Raw genomic sequence first — 23982 nt, forward strand, 5'->3', positions numbered from 1 at the left:
TTAAGGATTTTAAGATGTCGCATTTTTTGTTTATTTGTTATTCAGACTTCAGAACTTTTTTGGACAACTGTGACGAAATTCCTCACATTATTAAAAGTTGATTGTGATAGTGAAAAGAAATCCAAGAAACAGAAAACGATTAGTTTTCTGCATCAGTCGACTTTTTTCAATGAAACAGTTCAAAATTGACCCTGTGTGTGTGCGCGCGCGCGCAAATAGCACTGGAGACATTTCGCTAATTTGACATGCGTGGTGTGGAGCTAGCCACAATTAGACAATGGACTGTTAGAAAGCTATAGTATGGAGGAGTGACGAATCAGTGAAATAAATACAACTTGAATGCATCATTTTAAACGATAATTATTTGCTTTTATTTTGAGCTTCAAAAAATAGAATTACATACCACATAGTGCCTAATAATCTAAATTATTAATTAATTTACATACGTGCATATTTACATAAATACGTACAGACATTTCTATACATCTATATACTCTAAGCATTGAGTATGATATCATTATCTATACTAGGTCACAAAAATTCGTATACGTTATTTTTATTTCTTGCACTTTAAAGCGATGTAAATCTGTGTCAGTCTTGGCATGCATTTCGTTCGTCTTGAATTACAGAGAAACATGAAAACTCCAACAGATTCGAGGGGAAATAATGATTGATTTAAATGGAGGAAATTTTTAAACTGATAGATTATTGTTTCATATTGTGAATTTATTTAGAATAAGTATTACTCCTGTTTGTATGGTTAAGTGCATTTTACTTAATAGAGTGGAAGTAAGTTAACTGGGAAAAATTTTGTATATCTTCGAAATCAGACAGTGTTAGTAATTTATTATTAGGCCATGTGCACAATTATTTTGTTGGTTTCGTACGAATATTTCAACTTCTTTTCTTTTGTGGTCCATGGCTGCCATTTTAATTAATTATATTTTTTTTTCTTTACCGCCTCTTCCATCTTCCTCTTGTAGTGCTATCCTTGTATGGTTCTGTGAAAAGCTATACCCATTTACTTCAGCAAGGCCTCAATTAAAGGTGGAGCTTGAGCTTTCAGGTACATGAGTATCTGTAAAATACAAAATAACATTGAATTTTGAATACTTTAATTTCCATTAAGTAGGAATAAATAATGTAAATATAAGTACTCTATAGTTCATTTGATGTGGCGATATACGTGTTTCAAATGAATACCTAAGAGCAATCTAAACCATAACTTACACATTGTAACAAAAGTGCCAAATTATTTTTCAGGCTACGGAAGATTTGGCACTGGCCTTAAGTATAAAATGCAAGATGTATTCTAATGTGAATATTAGACATTAAAATCAAAATTTAATTCTACTTATGATGCGACAAAAGGTAATGATTAGTGGAAGTGCTAGTCATGAACAAAATACTTTGGCAATTCCAAAATATAATTAATGAGTGGTCCCGAAACTTCCCCTGAAGACGACATGGTAGGGAAGGTAGTTTAATTCATATTCATCTGTAGATTCTTGGTGCATCTTCAAGCACAAGTGTCGGTAACTCGGTAACTATTCGATATTGACAGCAACATTCTCTGATTGCGAAAACCTTGTTAGTAATGAAGAACGAGAATATCGCATTGAAAAATGAACATTTGCTTTATTTCTACACACGTATGGAAGTATATGTTTTCCGTCAATTTTAGGCATAAAAATATACTACTCAGAGTGTCAGATACCAGTTAATACCATTTCGTAATCACGGCTTTTTTTTTTTTTTTTTTAATAAAATTTCAAACAGGCTTGAAGAAATTGAATCGCAAGGTGAGAGCTTTTCATTTCACTTATTAAAGAATCTCAGAAACGCTTGAATAACTCGTACTGGATTTCCGACCTCTGTTTCGGCTGTTACTGCAGAAGCTTTGAGCTGTGAAAGTACTCACTAATTAAATATCATTATGTAATGTTTAAAGCGTTTTTATCTGGATCCCATAAAGTATCTCTTCATCTGCATTAATAATCATACAGAATAGAGGAATGATGAACAATTGGCGTTTGAGACGAAACATCGGCATAATTAAGGACTAACATCTCGCCATAGGGAGTGGTTTACCTGGAAGTAAATTTATTTTAAATTCAATTTATAAATTTCTTTCAATAAACTGAATTGAATTAAATTGTTTATTAAATAAAAATAAGTGAAATGAACAAATTGTACAATCGGACTTACTGATATTTGAGTTTTGTTTTGTTTAATATCATTCTGGTTCGAGGATACATAGTGGTTGGTCTGCGAATTTAGTGCTCCTGTAAAGTTGATTTTTGTCTATTTTTATTGTGTTTTCCCTTAGAAAATTAGTGTTTTGTAGTATACTAGCGTAGATTTTAGTATTTTATAGAGTATTTAGAATTTTATCATATATTTTTATTAAGATATTTCAATATTTAGTATACGTTTAAAATGGCGCCAAAAAAAAGGGGCAAGAAATGTAATGCAAAAAAAAAAAGCACCTCAGGCGAGAACAAGAAGGCTATCCCTGTTAAAGAGATTATTGTACACATGCAGGAGGTTAACGAAAATGAATTAACCGCCAAAATAGAGAAGTTGAAGCAGATCATCAGAGAGATGACGCGGAAATTGCAAAAAGTTGAGAGACGTTTAAATGAGCATAGGGAGAAAAAGAAAAATGAACAGGAAAATAAGAAATAACAAAGAAACAGGTAAGTCAGGAAATAACGTAAATCAGGTAAGTGACGTTGTTAGTAAAAAGAATGAAGTTATTTGGTATGGCGACTCTATAATAAAACATGCTATAGAGCAAACGAGTTATAACATCGAGTTTTCCTGGAGTGAAAATTAAAAATATAACGCAAGCAAACAAAAATGAATTAAGAAGAAGGGCTATGATGGCAAACGATTCGATGCGTAGGCTGTGTAGAAGGAATGGTGCGAGTTTTTGGATATGTGGAGTGAGTTTGAGGGAAGATTGGATTTGTATCAGAGGGACAGCCTATACCTGAATGCGTTTGGTATCAGGAGTCTAGAAAAACTAATAACTGGTATAAGACCTAACACAGATAGTCCGGGAAACTAAATTATAAAGGGATGAATGGTGTGAATTCAAGTGTAAGAGCGACAATGGTATATAACTGTGTTAATGACGGGAATCGGTTTTGTCATGGAAATGTTGACGAGGGTTTGTGTTAGACCCATCATAAGTGTGCAAAGACATGTGTAAGGAATTAGAGAATAATAAAGATATGCAAGTTGTCCAACTGTGTCAGGCAGACAAAGCAATACAAAAGAACCAACAAGATCATAATGTCTGTACACGAATGCTAGGAGTATCAGAAACAAAAGGATCGAGTTTGTTGCCTTAGTCAATATGTTGCGATCTCAGATTTCAGGTATTAGTGAGACCTGGCTATCAGAATCAGACCTACTAACTGGTGTCGAGTGTCATGAGTACAGTATTTTCAGGAAGGATAGGAGAGGAGGGGGCATGCTGCTAATGATATTGGATGACTTAAATCCAGTTAGAGTTGAGACCTATGATTGGAGTAATACTACTAATAATATTTCATGTGGCAGTGAGTTTGAAGCCATCTGATGTGAGGTGGAATCTAACAAGACTAATTACATGGAGATATTGTTACAGACCTGATGGATCGGTTGCTAGTGAAGAAGAAATGCATCACCAAATAGAAAATATGAGCGCGAAAAGAGTAATCATAATGGTAGACTTTAATTATCCAAATATTCATTGGGTAGCAGTAGAATCTCATGAGAAGAATGAAAATGCATTTATTGAGCTGTTGTGGGACAACTTCCTCAAGCAACATGTGACAGAAGGAAATCGAGGTCAAAGAGTGTTAGATTTGATTATAGTGTCAGAAGGCGTTTCAGTTTAAGACGTAACTATTCTACCTCCAGTTGGTCACAGTGATCATGAGGTACTCACTTGGGAAGTGACTAAGTTTATGAATGTTCCATTCAGAAAAGGTTACATGTTGAACTAAAAAGCAGGAAATTATGACCAACTGAGGAGTATACTGAGTTCAATGGAATGGGATCGGTTGCTGGACGGAATGGATATTGACAGTGCATGGGAAGCATTTAAACAATATTTAAATGATGCGATATCAGAATGTGTCCCGAGAGTTCGAAGAATAAATAGAGTAGGAGTCAAATGGATGTGGTGTAATCTTATTAAGCAAGAGATTCATAAGAAAAGGACGATGTGGAAGGAATACCGTTTGCATCAGGATGACGTCCGTTATGAACGTTATAAGCAGCAGGCTAGAATAATCACAACTGTTGTACCGAAAGCAAAGTCTGAGTATGAAAAGAAACTGGCTCTGCGTGCTAAAGACAACCCACAAGAATTCTATCGATATGCTGCAAGTAAAAGAAGGAATGAATGCGAAAGAATAACTCTTCTAAATCCAGATACCATGAGGGTTACATATGCAGAAGTGGTTGTTCAGTTAATGAGTGCATTAACTGAACAACCTGTACGCAAACTGTATGCAATATCGTTAAAAGCTGTCAACCTGGTGAACGCAACATTGAGCTCATTGTTACGTCTTGACTAGATGAAGAACCGCAGGTGTGTGAGGCCGAGGTATTAGAGCTGTTGCACAAATTGAATAAGAATTCAGCAACAGTGACTGATGGAATATCAGCACGTGTTCTAAAAGAGTGTTCAGCTGAAGTGGCCATTCCTTTGACCAGGATGTTTTATATGGATCTCAGAACAGGGAAGATTCTGAAGGAATGTATGGTAATTTCATTGCACAAGGGTGGTGCAAAGACAGATGTATCCAACTATCGACCAGTTAGTATCTCAGGAGTGGTGGTGAAGATTTTGGAAAAATTGGTTAGAATCCGAATTCAGAAATAGGTTGTCAGTGAATCTCTACTTTGCAACGAACAGCATGGGTTTACTAAGGGAAAGTCATGTTTTAGTAGGCTGACCATAAGTACCGTTTTGAACAGGACAGCACCGTTTTTTTTTTTTTTTTAATATTTCCCGGCCGTCCCGTCTTTTTAATAAAAATGTTAATTTTGTCCCATTTTTAATAAAAACTATAAGTATACTTTAATATTGGTCAGTCATAAATTATTGTTCGTAACCTATAATTGTATATAAATATCATGGATACCATTAATTTGTATATTATTATTATTACATCACACCTCCAAGGACTCATCGAGGGAGGGCATCCACTCTACAGCTTCTCGTCTCACAGCTCCACCAACCTTCATCATCTAACACCAACGCCATCTACTGCCGCTTATCACCACTAGTACTTTAGACAATCACAAACATCCATGCCCACGGCAGGATTCAAACCATCAGCCTTTTGGCTGGAGAGCGGATACGCTAACCACTCGGCCAACCAGACCGGGAACCATGGAGTTGCATTGTTCAATACTAAATATTATCTGCAGTGATTTTTTTAGAGAAAATAAAAAATACATGTTGGCAACACTTGCGAGTCTCAGATGCGGCGTATGTTCTGCTTTAGCGTTAGTTTTTGATTTGCCTGTATGCTAACCGGTGGCTTTATTATTCAATGCCGGTGGTTTAAATTTCATATTTTTTTAAAGTTTTAAGTTATTTTTGAAGCTTTAAAAAATAAAGCTTTAAGTCTATCCTTGCAATGCCAAAGAGGTGAAACTGTATTTTTAACGATCTCTAGAAAGAATTCAAATTTATTAAACTGGACAAGCTGTGTAATGATGGAACAAAAGTGGCATGCCAACATTGTAATGTCCATTTAACCGTTGCTCATGGAGATAGAAGCGACATCAACCAACATCTACGTAGCCAGAAACATAAGGATGCTGAAAAGACTCTGGCTTCAGTTAAAAACTTCAGCTCGTTTATGGTGAGACGTGATGGTGATAGCGAAAGTGATAAAATTGCAGCAGGTGAAGCTCATGTTGTTTATCATGCTGTGTGTCACGGCCAAAGTTTTCGTGCAAATGACTGCTTGTCAACATTGATAAATAAAATTTATGAACCAAAATTTTCTTCAGTACGTACCAAATCAGAAGCAATAATTACCAACGTTTTATCACCATAAATACTGGACAAACTAAAACTTTCTTTATCGTCTTTTTTCATGAATACAGAATATAGATAACCACCGTCCCGTTTTTGCCATCCCAATGTCCCGTTTTTGTTTCAAGGAAATATGGTCAGCCTATGTTTTAGCAACTTTCTCACATTCTATAACAATGAACAATTGAACTAGACAAGGGGGAAATGGATACACCATGATACTTTTGGATTTTGCTAAGGCTTTTGACAGAATACAACATGACAGACTGCTGCATAAATTGGAGAATATGGGTCTGAGTTATAGAATATTAGCATGGATAAAAGGCTGACTGACAGATATCAGAAAGTGGTATACGAGAGATCTGAGTCTGCAAGTTTAAGGTAACAAGTGGTGTACCACAAGGATCAATGCTTGGTCCACTGTTATTCAATCTGTACATTAATGATATTGGGAAGGATTTGACAAGCGACATACAATTATTTTCCGATGATGCAAATATAGATAGGGTAATCAGGAATTCTGCTGATATGCAGTCTTGGCAGAATGATTTGGATAATCTGGAATTGTGGGCATGGGAAAACGGTTGTCATTAAATGTAAAGTCATTCACTTCGGCATGATTAGATATTCAATGTCGTTTTATATTGGGGAGATTAGGCTCGAAGAAACTAACGAGGCTAGGAATCTTGGAGTGTTAATAGATAGGAAATTGAAGTTCAGGGGCAATGTGGCAAAGATTGCAAATACAATTCAAAAGATAATTGCAATGCTGAGACGAACGTTCACATGTAAAGATAAGGATGTTATTTTGCCTCTTTACAAGGCCTCACTTGGACTATTGTGCGCAGGTCTGGTTTCCGTCGTGATTCTGATATATTGGAGAGAGTACAAAGGCGAGTGTTAAAAAATGATATCAGGATTGCGGAATACTGATTATGAAGACAGATTGAGAATTTGTAGAATGCAGACACTAGTAAAGAGGAGAAAGAGGGGTGATATGATTGAGACATAAACTTCTAAAAGGATCATACAGGATTTAAATTGATGGAATTTTTCAATTTATAGTGGGTGGAGAAAGGACGAGAGGGCATCCCTGGAAGCTGAGAATGAATGCCTAAGAAGGGGGTGAGGGCTAGATTTTTATCTCAGAGGGTGACGCGTGGTTCGAATGGATTACCTTTAGATGTTGTGAGTGCAAGCAGTGTGAATGAATTCAAGAAAAAGTATGATAACTGGTGTGTGTGTGTGTGGGTATAGTATGTGGCCTCCCTCGATGAGTCACTGACTCCCTGAAGGTCTCTCTTAATAATAATAATATCTATTCCGCTGTTCCCCCCTGAATAAGGGGATAATATTAATAAAGTCATTCATATTTTCAAATGATTCCATCCTTCCTTGAATGAAAAGCTTGTAGCGCCACCTATTGTCGCATTACTACATCAATAACTCTTCTTTCACCACTTTCAGCCATTCATTCAGTTTCCCCAAAATTCCATCAATTCTATAAATAAAATATTCTGTAAACTCTCTAGAAGAGTAAAAGGATATTGAATACTTTATAAGATTGCTCAAAGCAATATTATGGATTTATATCTAAAAGAAGTTGCGAAGGAAGCAAACCATTGTAAGGAAATTGATTTTTTTTTACCTTTTTAGAGAGGATTGAATTTTATTATAACTTTCAGAATTGCTACAAAACTACTCTTTCTTTATTTCATAACTTATAACCACTAATATAGCAAATCATTTAAACATAAATGCATTCATGCTACCAGCACCTGCCCACGTTTACAGGAATGAAAAACATCTGCACTACAAATCCATACTTTATGACAGTAGGTGTTTCATTTCAGCACTCCAGTCAGTCAGTCTCGCTAGTAACTGCTATCTGAACACGTACTTTATATAGAATAGACTACATAAAATGATAAGGATTTTTAAAAAAAAAAACATATTTAGACCATTTGTCAGTCTTTCAGTACTCAAAATTTCAAGGGATCACGATCTTATTTCATTTTATTTTGCTTCCACCTTTAAAAAGAAAGAAAGAAAGAATTACATAAGCATTCCTTGAGTACCACATCGCGTGATGGCGAGCACTTCCGATTTCTGCGATTAATTACCGCACGTAGCTGTCAAAAATAGCTCAGTTGAACTTCTGGAAAGAGAGTTACACAATCTTTATGTATTAGAATACAATAGGGATTTATGATAGCGTATAAGGACTTAAGTGTTCCAGTGGAATAAATGCGCATTTATCTTCTTTCCAGATTATTTTCTTAATTTTACTTTTATACAGCAGACAGAAACATAAATTTTAAGATAAGAATTACTTATATTTTTAGAAAATACAGGGATTTCCTAAGATATTAACAGAAATTAATATTTGTTTATTTTTATTTAGTTGTTTCTTCTAAAATAATTTAATCCTCTTTTCTTTTTTTTTTTCTTCTTCAATTTTTATCCTGCACAGGAAGGATTGAAATGTGTAATATGCTAATACAGTGTTGGGATTGGTTAGATGAAAAGGACAAAACTATTGACGTAATATAGAAGATAATAATAGGGAAAGATTGTTATGTATAAAAGAAGCTAGAATGCATTGCTGTGTTATTGTTTACGTATTATTGTTATTGTTGTTGTTGTCGGGAGAGATTAAACAGAAACAACTAAAGCTATGAAGCTTGTATAATCTAAAATAAATGCATGTGTTCGCTGGCTGGTTTGTCTATTTAGCTGCATAAAAACTATTAGTCTAGAAGGAAAAGTCCATATCAGGATGGAAAAAAGAGACATTCTTAGCAAGGTGAGTTAGAAATTAAGACTCTGAACTGATGATGAGTGGAATCTCTTCTTGTATTTTAACTGGCAGAATGGGAGTGGTAGAATTATAGATTATAAGTAGACTGGACACTGACTATGGAATAAAAACTCTATGCCAACCTAAATTTCAAGTCACAATGTTTTATTTCACGTCGATGGAATAAGAGGAAGTAGTAAATAACATAAGAAAAGGACTCTGAAACATTTGTTTAGAGAAAAATCGGACCTGAAATATGTTGAACCTGAAAACACTTGGGTATTTAGTTGCTCGCAATTTCTCTGACCTTCTCGTGTTCGCGGGAGGCATTCAGTGCGAATTTATAAACTATGACAAGAAGTTTTCCTTGCTTATCGATTGGAGTTTAAGTATAATGCCGGGTAGTTTCCTTTTTTTTTCTTTTGGTGATGCTGAACATGAACCTTCCGGATATAGTACGAGCGGAAGCAGGTAGGCACAGAAGAAGCGACAAATGGGTTTAGTGTCTAGTAGCACGATTACCATCGGAGTATAAAGCAGTTTGTCACTTTTCCCTTTTCGAAAACGGATTTAAATTTATTGATATTCTTTTTTTTTTTTGGAGTACTGCAGAGATTCAACAACAAACTACGCATTCTTCATTTTCATTGCGAACTACCCTGCCAACTCTTGTTGGCAAACATGATTTTGAATAATTAAAGAGAATTTAAAGGTAGTACGCAATGAGAGAACTAATGCGAATAATTTTGACAATGCGTTCAGCGTAAGCATTGGGTTGAAAGCAATGGTCAGAAAGGAAGAATAAAAATTAGGATTATCCAGTTTAGTCGAATAATCCCCAAACACGAGATAAGGTGGGAAAAGCGATTTATGCAAAATGAAATCCATGAGAATTTGTACTCTGAATTGCGATTGGAGACGAAACCGCAACAGGATTTTGGAAAAGTAGAATTGTCAAGAATACTGATGGCATCTGTATAGCTATTCAAGCTAGTTGATAAAAACACTATTTGAAATGGTGCACATCAAAGTCGTCTAAGAAAATTATTTCCCTATTGAAGAAGTAAGAAAGTATAAATTTGAAGAAAATAAATAAAAAAGGTTTCAACCGTTTGTTGACAACTGAATGAGCAGTCCATCCTAATCGGTCCATCAGAACCGTCATTAGGATGGAGTGAGCTGGGAACTATTCCAGTCAGAGGTCCAAAATACAGTAACCATATTTTTCTCGTTATTTTATGTAGTAATGCAATGATTCGGAATAAGTGTTTGCAAATGCCCAAACATTAAAACCTAAGAATTATGCTTCAGCTGTAGTGGATCATAATCAGCTTCTGCTCTCAGTAAAAAATACTAATCAGGGTGTTGGAAGCAAATCGTGAAATACATTTAGCAAAGAAACTTTGAGTCATAAAAAGGGAAATTACCATGCTAGGAATTCTCGTGTTCTCGCCATATTAACGATTCAATTTTAAAGAAATAAAAAAATTAAAGTAGAGCGGATGGAAAACATGTCTGAGTGACTGATGACGAAGGGGACATTTGGGAAAAGGACTTCATTGAGATTGGTTAGACTATGCATTTTATTAAATTGTATTATTATTATTATTATTATTATTTAAATTGAAATACATTCAAATTATACGAACTTTTTCCTAGCATGCAGATCTCGAAAAATAAAGCTATATTTCATCAAAATTGGTCTAATAGTCGAAGTCCCAAGATATGACATTCGCATCAGGAGTTTTGCATACCTATGTTGTTTATTCTATAGAGAATGATAAAAATAAAAATCAAGGGGAAAATCAGAGTATTCAGGAGAAACTAGCATTTTTAGTTTAGGGAAGGAAAACAATATATACTATTCTCATTACATATTTAGAATCAAAGGGTGGCAAGGGATCTTACAGTAGAAAGTCTAAAAATAGCCTCACAGACAAAACTTATCCAGCAGCAGTGCTTTTCCAAAGTCTTTCCTTTGGAAAGGAGTGGGTGACAAATCCGTAAAGGACTCAAAGAACTTTTCTGAAGGCTTTTGAGTTGGAAGTGGCTAGCTGCTCTTATATGGTGGTGCTCGTGACAAGGTTTTATTTCGTCGAAAATGGACACTGTAAAACACTCATACTGGAGAATGAAAGCAATTACAGAAGTGTTACATACCCATCTACATTCATCCTTGGGCCCTACGACCAGGGGCTTGAGCTAATATGTGAAGAAACAGATAGAAACATTACACTTACAGCATCAAACCGTCATAGTCTGAATAATGAACTATATTATATGGTATTCCTCAAGCATCCGCCACACTCACATCAGTCCATCTGATCTGGAAAAGTGTTGTAATTCGCTGCACCATTTCACGGACTTTTACATTTTCGTTACTTGACATGCGTATGAAGTTTGGCTTGCTTTGTGAGGGATTGTGTATATCTCTTTACGTAGTAACTTGCTACGTAGTAACTTACTTACGTAGTAACTTGCTAATACTTGCTAATAACAGGATTATTAGCTTAGCTTAATTAATCGATACCAAAACCAGACTGTCGAATTTTGTCGGGTGTCCTTTCGCGCACCCTATTGTCCATTGCTCACTAAGCTTCTTCGAACTTTTCCTGGCTGATGAGCCATCCTCATAATACCATCGGTTGCCTATAACTGATTGTAGATGATGCAAGCTCTCTTCAATATTATGGATTGAAGAGTCCATTGATATGATAGCCTGTGATAATACGTTTTTCTGCGGCACATGCTACTGACACTAACTAGTCGACTCCAGTGGTACATCTGTTTACGTTATACGAGTATATCAACACAGGCTATAAGATGGTGTGCTGAAAAGTTGTGATAATCACCATGAAGGAATTGACATGTCTTCTTATATATCCTAAAAGAAAAAGAACAAATTATTACAGTTTGATGAAACATTCGGGGGGGGGGGAGGTAAAGGATTTTAAGATATGCTCTTTCTTGTGGTTGCTTTAATATCATTTTTCTTCTAGGTATTTATCAGCAACACCCCCTCGTAGTATGACAGGAATACACGTATGCACAGTTTCATTCTGAAATATGGATTATACCGATACTTATTTCAAAATAGTGTACATATTCTGGCAGCATGCAGTATAAAATTACTCAATTCTGCAGTTACGCTATTATCTACATGTCATCACAGCTAAATTTGTCTTTCAGATTTGAAGTGTTCAAATGCATTTTGAAGGATGGAATGTATTCTAGTAAAGAATCGCTTTTCATATTAAAATAGTTTTTTTTTCTCTCTCTCTCTCTCTTTGAAATGAAAAAGAAATGAAACTATTTCGTTCATGGCATTATTACTTTCATACAATTGAGAAGACAAGCTGCACACACTGTGATCATTTCAACGATGTGAATACCGTCTTTTTTCTCATCGATTTTTCCTGTCCTGCTTCTAAATAATAAGTATTCAGCAGTCCATCTAAACAGAAAAATCACGGTGAATATTTGAATGTGTTCTATCATTTAATACAGTAGGAATATTTCTGATGAAAATATTTTTTTTTATTATTATAGATATGTTTCGGAATGATTCATTTAATCTATCACAGGCATATCCTTGAAGAACTACTTGGATCCCGACTTTCTATAAAAATTAATACTAATAGTATTAGATGTTAATAAAACCAAGAATGAAACAAAAATAATAAACTAAAGGTAATAATATGTCAAATCACAGAATATTAAATTAAATTAACTCGAAGAGTCAATATAAAGTTAATCTCATTCATAAATCAGGAAAAAAAAACTTTTACTAAGGTGAATAGAATTATAAATCAAAGAAGAAAGATCAAACATTTATTCAAGTATGTGTTAAACATTCTTCTCCTTCTGAATTTAATAGAAATTAGCTTGGAACGCGTTTGGTTCTATATAATTACATATAGTGTATATATTCCCGCAGCAAAATATGCTATCATGTACATGTCATGAGAGCTAAATCTGTCTCCTCTGCTATATTTGAAGTATTCAAATACATTTAATACATTTTAAAGAAGATAATGTATTTTTGTAAAGCAACTCTTTTCATATTAAAATAGTCTCTCTCTCTCTCTCTCTCTCTCTCTCTCTCTATATATATATATATATATATATATATATATATATATATATATATATATATATATATATATATATATATATATATATATAAAGTTAATCTCAGGCGCAAACTTTGTTTGCTTACACTTGGATAAAGGATTAAACCAAGTATATAATTTCTTGGTATCTTTAATTTATAGTATATCCAAGTGGAAAAACTTCTAACAAATGAAGACCAGGAAGAAAGAGGGTAATTACTTATTAATTCTTGCTGTCTATCAGGTTGACTTTTCGTTATAATCCGAATGGTGGGAAGATTTGTAAGACTTGCATGACATCATATTTATACATGATCGGCTACTCTTATAAATATTCGTGTACTGAATGTGTGGGTATTTAATTTGACAGAGTACAGACCCATATCCACTGGATATGTATTTGAGTTTTATTAATAATACAAAAAAATACTCGTCCGCACTTTTGGTTACCTGCATGAGACTACAAGGCCACAGATGGGGGACTCAAAACCATGCCTAATAGATTCAATAATGAACATATTTTTTATAATTTTTGGATAACAGATTTGAAAGCATGGTTAGTGGATATGTCATGCCTTAATGAGGATTAAAGTTTGTAATCCGCGGGAATTTGAATATGCTCTATAACTCATAAACCTGCTCCAGTTATTCCAGTGCACTTCTGGTTCGAGCGAATGCACTAATCGTCAAATACACCGCAGTCAACTCAGTCCATAATCTGTCAAGTCTTAAGTTGCTTATTCCCCTACAAGTGAGTGAGGAGTGTGTCCAATCCCTCCGCATAACATGAACTCACACGATTACGAGAAATTCCGAAACTCAAATTTATACTCTTAACACCACAAGAAATCATTTTTATTCTGTTATGAAATTCAAGAGAGTTAGTTTAGGAACAGACAGATTCCCTCAGACAAATTTCTACCCCTTGACGATGCAATACCTGATGCTTAGTTCTACAGAGAAGAGATCGCAACTGTCATGTGCTTTAAATGCCTGTTAAGGGTTAAAATAAGAACCTAATGACTTCCACGAAGCACATATTCTCCTCCTGAATTTTTGTTACTGCTCCTAGTCCAGATAAATATGATTGTCTTCTGGAAAGACTTAGGTTTGATCCATCTAGGACGCAAAGAACCTTTATAGGGGCTTTTCAAATGAAGATAAGTGTTTCATACCGAGATAGCAGAAGTCTTTCCTCTTGGAAATTTGGATATTTCACAGACAAGCCAGCCACAGAACATACACATACGGTTAATAGTCATAATACACAGGACTTAGTTCAGTATCAATTACTTCTCAATCAAACAAAATAGATCGTCTTCTTTCCAATAACAGTTAGTGAAGTGAAGAAACTAGTTTAAATGATTAACTTGATGAACATTCGCAGAAATTCTCTCTCTCTCTCTAAAAACTTTATCATCAGAGCCAGCTTATCATATCTTATGCATTATCTCAGAATAGCTCTGCATGCACTTTTAACATTTATGTGGTAAACAACCTTTAAATACAAGTCCACTATCTCTGTGGGATGAGAGTAAATTATGTAATAAATCAATAAATGGAGGGAGCAAAGGAAAGCAATGTCTAGAATATTCAAACAAATTTATTTTTTTTTAATTGGGGAAACTATATAACATCTCTTGTATTCATGATTTTTGGTTATCGTTTGAAGATAACCAAAAAATATATAGCAAAAACGCAGATTCGTTGTTTTGATAGTCAGCGAAATAAACAGCATGTAACATATCACCCAAGATTGCAAAATCTTTTTGGAGAAAGAAATAACATTTCTTTCTTCAAGAAAAAAAAAAAGTATATTTCTTTATTTTTGACTCTGGAAATTAGTTTGTTGAATTTGATTCAAATGTGCCGAATTATTGCTATTCTTTTGTTCCAGGATCCCGAACAATTAGACACTTGTTATCGTTGGCTCTGTCTCTAGCATAAATACCAAAACTAGCAATAGAAATTAGTTTAACTTTGTCAAATTCAGGTGTTACTGAATAAATAATTGAATGTCAGTTTTACCGACACCTTTGTTGGGAAACCGAAAGATGTGAGACTATTTAATTCATTTTAATCAACCAAAGTTGAGTTAAATGGTATTAGATATGTTTCCTTCATTTTTGCAAGCTAAACGTTTTGTTCCCATAAAATAATGTCGGAAAACACACCTAATTGACACACTAAATGCACTCATCACTGTCATATCAAATTTTAATATAATCACCAGTTGTTAGTGTCGCAATTAAGGTTGTCACAGTTTTTTTTTTAATTAATAAAACGTTGAAGAATTCCAGCATGCATCACCTCGCATGCTTTGATAATCCATACTACAAAACGGGAAACCAGTTCCCAAGTTAACTAGCAACGTGTACAAAACATGTGACTCGTTACATGAAGTCTTAAGTTGCTTTAGGGAGAACTGTCGTTGTCGTCAGCTGACATATCGATCTGTTTTCAACTTTGAAGATAATTCGCCAAGCAATACATATGGATTCAACTATGCAGTCTATTCTTGTGTATAAATGTTAATTTTTTTTTTTTTTAAAAGGAAAACCATTAGAATTGTCAGCAATTTTTATGTCACGAAAAATAATAATTTTAAAATGTTCGGTTGTCTGCAGCTTTGTTTTTTAATTCAGAACTGCTGTGCACCCACTCAAGTCTGACAATCTCAGGCATTGGTTGTTATTCTTGTTTACCGCTAGTTCCATTAACTTTTATTCTGTCCTTCTGAAGTGTGTGTGTGTGTGTGTGTGTGTGTGTGTGTGTGTGTGTGTGTGTGTGTGTGTGTGTGTGTGTGTGTGTGTGTGTGTGTGTGTGTGTGTGTGTGTGTGTGTGTGTGTGTGTGTGTGTGTGTGTGTGTGTGTGCGCGTGCGTGTTTCTCATATGATTAAAACGGCAGCAGACATATGCAGTAAAGTTATTTGGATTTTTCTTGCCTCTACAAATGCCATACGAATTAACTATAGGTCAGATAGGAAACTCGTTTGTCGTGTGAAAGCTATGTTGATATTGCTTTATTAATGTTAACGGCAAGGCACATATCAACTCCTTTTCATATATATTTTACTATATCAAAAATACTACATTTCCCCTAAAATGTATCTACGCATATAACCTGATAACCATACAAGAAGGAAACGAATTTTTTTTACTTTTTAAGCACTGACTTGTCATTATGCTGCGCAGAAAGTGAAGGCCATCTCGCTATTAAAACAAAGAGATGAGGCTTTTATAGATAATAATGATTTTCTAAGGGAAAATGAGAAAGTCATTCTTGGCTGAAATGAAGAAAATTAACGCGAAATTCTTTATTTTGAGACACGAGAAGTCTCCTTGTTTCTATTCAATTATGCAATAGTTTCAATCATAGATAAAACTGCGACGTTCTCGACCCTAGCCGGATTTAAGGTAGTTCTAACTTTTAAGAGTACCCCAGTCTATTGAGTAATTTTAGGATCTTTATACTGAGACAAAGGCGCTTGTAATTTGAGGTCACAAGCTGTAGCTTGTCTAGCTTTGTGTAAATTTGTTCCTGTCTCGACACCAAGCTTACAATAATTCAACACCCTGTAAAATATTTTGCTTTATAGATAAGTTTAAAAAAAAAGAGAGAAGTTGCCTGAGTGATACATTTTAAATCTGTAATATATTCTTTTCAAGGAAAAAAAATCCGCCAACACCATATGAAAATAGGCGAAGCCATTTTTTTATATTTCGATCTGACTTTCAGAGATTAAGGGGAAGGCAATCACCACCTAGCCAATCAGAGCTAGCTGGTCCAATACTATCACTAATTTAAGTAGTATCCGGTAAAGAGAGGTAGACAAGTGCTGTCACTTCCTGGTCATTAATCACGGCGCAATATATTATTGTCTGAAACATCGTGGGTTCTACGGTCTATTTTTCGGAATTTTTCGTCCCGAGTTTACGGGACGAAAAATTCCGAGTTTTCAGGAGGGGAAAAAAACCGCTTGTTCGTGCCAGGGATCGACTAACTCGAGAACCGGTCGAAGAAAGGGTTAGAGAAATTTCCTCTTGTCAACGACTAAAATCGAACTTAGAAAGGCTTTCTTCAGGCTGCCTAGCGCTATGGATGCAATCATTTTCATAGAGCTACAAATGCCTGTTTAATAATATTCTTTTAAATGCATAATATTAACAAAAGATACGAAAGCCATTGCAATAATAGACAGACTGGTCAGGAATGGCTATCCAAAGATAACAATAATAAATAAATAAAATATTAAGAGATTCTGCTATTCGATTTCAACAAGAATGCATCTTACAAGAGTTCATTCTGTTACCATGTGGAACGTACTCATTATCTCATTCGTGTTACGGTAAAAAAAAACCCAACAGCTAAGTTACTTTGAAGCATAAGTTCACATTTTATATGAAAACTCGCAATTTCCGGGATAAAAACCCTAACACCATAGTTCCTTGTAAAATACTTTATTTACTGATTAAAATAAAAGATCAGAACTTGATAATAAATCATGTCTTAGAAAGTCTCACTGTCTTTATAAAAATTTTCAATAAGCCCATGGATTACTGCAGAGGCTCTCATGTGGAATGTGTGTATGATATTTTGATAAACTTATAAAGGAAATTCAGACATGTAACTAAAGTATAAAGTCGATAGCCAAATTATGGATAGACCCACAATATCCTCCATTTTAATAGCAGATATGTTTATTCTTAAAGGCGAGAAAAAAAGAATATTTAATTGTTAAAATTCTCATTAAAGATTTATAATTATTTATTTTCAATTTTTACTGATGTCTTTTGTGTCTTGATGATACATGTGTACCGAGAGGGATTGTTTAAATAATGGCGACGGTCATCACGGTATCACTCGCATGTTGTGATAGTCATTTAGAAACATTATATGGACATCTTTAGCGTTATATTAAATGAAATTGTATAGCTTTTCGAGAAACCAGAACAAGATTTTTTTAAATATTTTACTTACACGTACTCAGATATTTCTTTCTCCTAGCAAAGAAAACCTGTTGTAGAATGATGCAAGTAGAATATTATTTGTTTCTGATATTTATATTTAGAAATTTATATTTAGTATTTTAGGAAGTTGTGATCAACAGGATTAAACCTTAGGATAATTTAATAACTATCATATTTATCAATACGTTTATTGAATATTATGCTTATGCTTATTCTCCTCTAAAAATCCTATTCATTTGCTTCAGAGAAATCAAAATCCCTGTAGTTGTAAAATGCATGACTTTGCCACCAATGCAGGAGTGCCTTCAGGGCTCCTATCATTTACCTTCTTTTCTTATACATAAATGACATACTCTCAATCACTACTAATTTTATCCACAAGTTTTGCTGACGATAGCACACCCCATTCATCCTACACCTTTAATGCCACTAAAACGCAATCATGCACTCTCCAAAAGGGATCTCAGTTCACCTTCCCTTATCTCCAGTAATACAGCCATCACCAGAAAGGATGAACTCTTTCTTTGAACTTACATTTACACCCTGCTTCTACTAACACAAACACATCAATAGCTTCCTCAGCCTCTGGAAAACTAGGCATTCTTTTCCTCTCAAAAAGCTATTTTATACCCACTCAGCTGCTAACCATATACAAATCTCAAATCAGTTCATCCTTAGAATACTGGTTTGAATACATTTGGGATGAGGCACCTTCAAAATTCTTGATGCTGTCCAGAGGAGAGCAATTCGGCTCATAGACGACCCTTCCTTCACAGGCTCGCTTCAACCTCTATCTCACAGCGCAGTGTTTCAGCTCGGTGTCTCTTCTACAGGTACTTCCATGGTCACTTGCAATAATAATAATTGCAGGAATAATACTTGCAAGTATTATTCCTGCACTTGCTGTTGGCCTGTTAAAACAAGAGCAGCAGCAGCTACCCAACATCCCTTTTCAGTCGAACCTGCTTCTCTTCTTCCTCGTTTATTCCATCTACTTCTGTCCTCTGGAACAGTCTTTTCCATGATGTGTTTTCCAACAATTTCTAACTTCAGTTCTTTAAGAAAAATGCCAATAGATGTCTTCTTTCTTAATCCTACTGACACTCCTCAAGACGGCACTGATGTGCTAGAGGATCTTGTATCTCTCACATGTGAGATAAATATATTTCTTAAAAAATCTACTTTTTCTTTTTATAGGCCATACTGGCTTGGACTTATTTCAGGTTTTAAGATGTGCCTATAACTAACGATGACAGGGAAGATGGAATAATTGCTTATTCTGCTTTATTTAATTAGTTATTTTGTTTCCAGTTTTAAATAATACGGAAACTCTGGTCTAGAGTTCATGAAGCTTTTTTTTCACTTTGCATCACAAAGTTCTTATTCATTCTTGAAAAATGGATAATTGCTTTCTTTGAAAGGTTGAGGAGGAAGAGAAGTATAGCACTCGATATCTTAAAAATCGCTAATAAGCACAGTTTATTTATGAGACTATTTTTCAGTACCCACTGTAATGAACTGAAGCATAGTTTTTCAACAAGGGATTCAAATCCGTTATAAACAAGAATTGATTTATATATTTACAAGAGAGGACCGCCGAATGTTCTCAGTATCGCATTTTTTTTGTCAGAAATACGGCACCTCTGGCTTTTAATCAAAAAGCTAGTTGCTAGTCAGCGAATTCATGCAAAAATCAGCCATAATCTAATATCGACCTGACAGTAAGTTGAAAAGTAAAGCCGATAATGATGATGGATTTGTAATAATCCTCTAATTTGAAAATATACAATATTTCAATTTAACATTAAACTGAAGAAGTAAAATACCACAAGTCAGATTACTAACCATTTAACACTTTATGAGAAATTTTTTTTAAAAATTATAAAAATAGTGACAGGCAAGAATATGTAAGTGTCAGGCCCTTTTCTAAGGTTCAAGCTACTCGTACTTCATGATGTTCATCATGATGCTACGAGTAGCTTGAAATGAAAAATGTAACAGGTATTCTCTTACATTCTTAATAATTCCTTAGGACTTCATTCATTCATCGAAATATGATTACAGTACGATATCGCGAGAAACAGTAACTATTTGGAAAATAAAATAATCCATTTAATTAAATTGTATGATTAAATATTTCTGGAAGTTGGTATTTCAATTTATTTTTATTTCCTCTCTTTTGTTGTTGATGTTATATGGCGTACTTATAAATTACATCTGAAATAAGATATATCCTAATGTCTTGTTTCTGAAACCAGCAAAAAATGAGTTAAAAATTAATATAAAGTCTTTTTTTTTGAGATAATAAATTATCTTTAAATATGCAGGCTCCAAAAGTGTGAAATAAAAACATGTACAACAGAATCTGAAAAATTTAGCAGTTTGTTTACTAGAACGGAAAAAAAAAATCGGTCTTTGGATGACAGTGAAATAGATGGAAATGTGCCAAAAATAATTTCCTAAGCAACTATGAGGAACAAGTTCAAGGGAATGTAGGTCAGTAAGCTCAGATACGCTGGCGAAAAGAGTTACAAATAAATATGTAGTAGAGTGAATTTTAAAATGATTAAAACAGCGTGACAAGCAAACAGATAACTCCATAAGATAATTAAAAACGAAGGAACTGTTTTTAATTTCTAAAATATCTACAGTAATTAATATTAAACAGTGTCAAAAATATGTGGGCGATCTTTTATTGATTCAATATAACTGTAACATGTAATGAAATTGTTTACATTATTGAAAGTAATTACGTTTTATTCGAATATAATATAATTATATTCTTTATTATAATCCTAAAGAAAATAATTATATTTTCTTTAGGATTACGATAAAGAAAATTTATCATTCGTATGAGGCATAAAAAAAAACTGAAAGAAGAACTGCCTTCTTATTTTTATTTCTCAGATTAAGAAATGCAAACAAATAAATAACTGTGCCACGCATCTGACATTTGCACATAATAATACACATTCGGAGTCTTTTCATGCAATAAACCTGAAATGCTAACATAAATTGTTCACGTATTTGAAGAATTCACTCAGATCGAATAGTCGCATTCATCTAATGTAAGTTACACAGTGCCGTACTAATTGGAAGTTTAGTACCAGTCTGTCTAAGTGTATTTATTTAATGATGGATCCAAATTAAACTTTGAAGTTTCTGGAATGTAGATGCTTATTTTTATGAACACTAATTAATCATATTTAACAAACATGTAAACATGCTTAATGAATCGAAGAATATTTTACAGTTGTCTATTTAACAGGCATTTTATTTGTGTTTACGACTCAATAAATGCATTAAAATGCCCTTTATTGAGTTAGAAACAAAACCGTCTTTGTTTGTACGTAACAATCTATAAAGGACCCAACTATTTACGTCCTTTATGTAAATTAACACTTATTTTTTAATACAAATTTTGAATAATTCATAGTCTTTTATTTTTTTTCCTTTGAGTTTATTTTCTTTTAGAGGCAAAGATGCCTTAATTCCTCATTCACTTCGATAAAGAAATAGACAAGGATAAATTTAAAACATAATTTGTTCTGTTTCTTCTACTATATACATTACCTCTTTGACATTTCTTTTTCTTTCAGATAAGTTTGTCGTAAGTGAAATATATCCTGCTTTCATGATACGTTTTCGAACGCTGTCAATGCACACGAACTAAGGAGCCTTTATATTTAAACACTTAAGTGTAACGAGATGTATCGTATTCTCGGAAACATGAAGAGTTTTTTTTGAAAAGAAGTAACATGAATAGTACTATATTATAAAAATTATTGACAGCAATAACATAACAGTACCATATTGACAAAGAATAAATGAGAACCCCTATAGCATCGAGTTTCAAATCGAGTATGATATATCTTCCATATACGAACAGTATTCACTAGCATTTAGTTTCCTATTCACCCACTAAAGAGGAAATGACGTTATTGTTTGAGATTGCGTAAAAGACAACTATCACTGTCTATAACTGCAAACGATCTTTGTCTGCTATCTTTATTTGTGAATAGAAAACCTTGTCGACAGTATACGAAACTGGTAAATTTACCTTCTATTGAAAATTTCTTGTATTTCATACCGGATTTAAATCTAGTTTTTCTCTCCCCCAATTAGGGTGAGGCAATTATCCCAATTGGGGATAATATAATATTAGATATTTATTTATTCTTTCTTGTATTTTTTTTACAAAACGCAACTTACTACAAATATTTCTTTATTTTTAATAAAAAAAAAAAAAAGCGCGAACCGACAACTTCGAAGCAATTCCCTTTAGTCCACTCATAAAAGTTTACATCATCATCATCATAGCTGCCTCTGTTATCTTATGGATGGTGGCAGTTGCACAATAAATGTGAAACGAGCAATGGGAACTCTCCTATGTGCAGCCAAAGAAGCGGATGCTGAACTTGACTGCTCCCGTCTCAGCGACTCCAGCTTAATGCAACGTCTATACACTTAAAACGTATCCAATGCTATCTGAGATGGAACAATCAATCAGCAGCAGAGCTTGTCTGGTTTATCTGTTTTGTTCGCTCAATATCGAATCGTAAATATCACTAATTACAATGTTATAACTGAAATACATTCATATACTAAATCTCAAACAAACAAAAAAAAATATGTAACAAATAAAATAAGACGTAAAGAAAGTCTGGCTGTTTCGATTAATTCAGTTTAAATACTTAAGACAAAAAAAATATTTATTTAGTTAGCAGGTAAAATCATGCCGGAGATAAAAAAAAATAAACATATAAATATAATTAAATTTACACAATTGCTTTTGTTCTATGAAATAGTAACAATGCTTGTAGTGCAAAACAACCTACTGATTATTTGAAAATGGTCTGCTTTACAATAAAAGTGGAATTTTTCTTGTATTCGAGTGCAAGAAAAAACAAAACAAAAACACCACTACTCTCTTTATGCATTGTGAAATTAAAATGAATTCAATTTTGATCTTTAGAGGATTAAAAAAAGGAAAAGAAAAGAAAATTGCTTTCAAGTCGACAATATATTAACGAAAGTATTGAATTGAATGTTTGAGAAGAGAAATTACCATTCAATACTTTATATATATCGATATTCACGAACAATGAGATTATACAAGAGAGTAATGAATGTCTCATTTTAAATAGTTACAATGAACTTTAAAAAGTTCAGATACAAGGATGATATCGAAGAAAACAAGATTAATATGTAAAACTAGGTGTCTGTTGTCCCTTGTAATCCACCGCCCATCCTTGATGTATATGCATATATTTTTTTCTTCAACACGAATGTTCCGTCTAAATTATAACAGAAGCATGCAATTATTTGAAAATATCTTAAGAATCGTTTATCTCTTTCAATGAACAACATTTCTTCTGTTAAAATTATTCAAAACCTATAAGATGTAGGACTTTACTGAGGTAAAAAAAAGTTCATAAATTACTTTCACAAATGAATGAAAAACCTCAGGAAATCCTTCAGTGTTGTTGATGAATTAAAAAAAAAAGTATATACGTATCTCGTTCTTGTGTTAGGTACATTTTACAAGAATGCGAGAATCAACATTTTTGTTCTAATTTTTTTCCATATAACAGAGATAATTATTGTTATTATTACGTGACACCTCCAGGGAGTCTAAAGACTCATCGAGGGAGGGCATCTAATCTACAACTCTCTATCTTCATTATGCACTCAATCCACCACCGCTATCTACCGCCGACCACCATCACTCTTACAGACAATCACAAACATTCATGCCCACGGCAGGATTCGAACCCGCAGCCTTTTGGCTGGAGAGCGGATACGCTAACCACTCGGCCAATCAGGCCGGCAAAATGCGGAAGGACAGATGCAAACGACACGAAATCATAGAAAACTGCACGCTATTATATTTTACGAAACTTTAAATAGTAACACTTGAACAACAGCTGTGCAAATATTGTATTTGATTATATATTTTGTGTTTTTTTATTAAAATACTTGAAACTTTAACACACGGTAAAATAGTAATGTTTACGAAATTTTGTATAAAAGTCGTTTTAAATGATTTT

General features: G+C 33.8%; 2 long non-coding RNA genes across 3 annotated transcripts in view; one reads left to right on the forward strand and one right to left on the reverse strand.

Moving 5' to 3' along the window:
* Window positions 1–454: 454 nt before the first annotated feature.
* The window catches only part of LOC150110613 (uncharacterized), a 60168-nt gene continuing 36640 nt past the window's right edge, over window positions 455–23982 (reverse strand). The window contains exons 2-3 of the long non-coding RNA XR_016548539.1: window positions 10499–10617; window positions 455–1078 (exon numbers count right to left, since the gene is read on the reverse strand). This is a non-coding gene — a long non-coding RNA (uncharacterized LOC150110613). The remainder of the gene's footprint in view (window positions 1079–10498; window positions 10618–23982) is intronic.
* Window positions 8709–23982, forward strand: part of LOC150110614 (uncharacterized) — a 29209-nt gene continuing 13935 nt past the window's right edge. Inside the window, exons 1-3 of one of the 2 annotated variants that reach the window (XR_016548534.1) lie at window positions 8709–8855; window positions 12399–12539; window positions 21532–22587. This is a non-coding gene — a long non-coding RNA (uncharacterized LOC150110614). Of the gene's footprint in view, window positions 8856–12398; window positions 12540–21531; window positions 22588–23982 lie in introns of those variants that run through there. The other variant, XR_016548535.1, reaches the window with a different exon arrangement.

The sequence above is a fragment of the Typopeltis vanoorti genome, chromosome 1 (assembly GCF_054136105.1).
Source record: "Typopeltis vanoorti isolate ZY-2024b chromosome 1, IOZ_Tvanoo_1.0, whole genome shotgun sequence".
Lineage (NCBI taxonomy): Eukaryota > Metazoa > Arthropoda > Arachnida > Uropygi > Thelyphonidae > Typopeltis > Typopeltis vanoorti.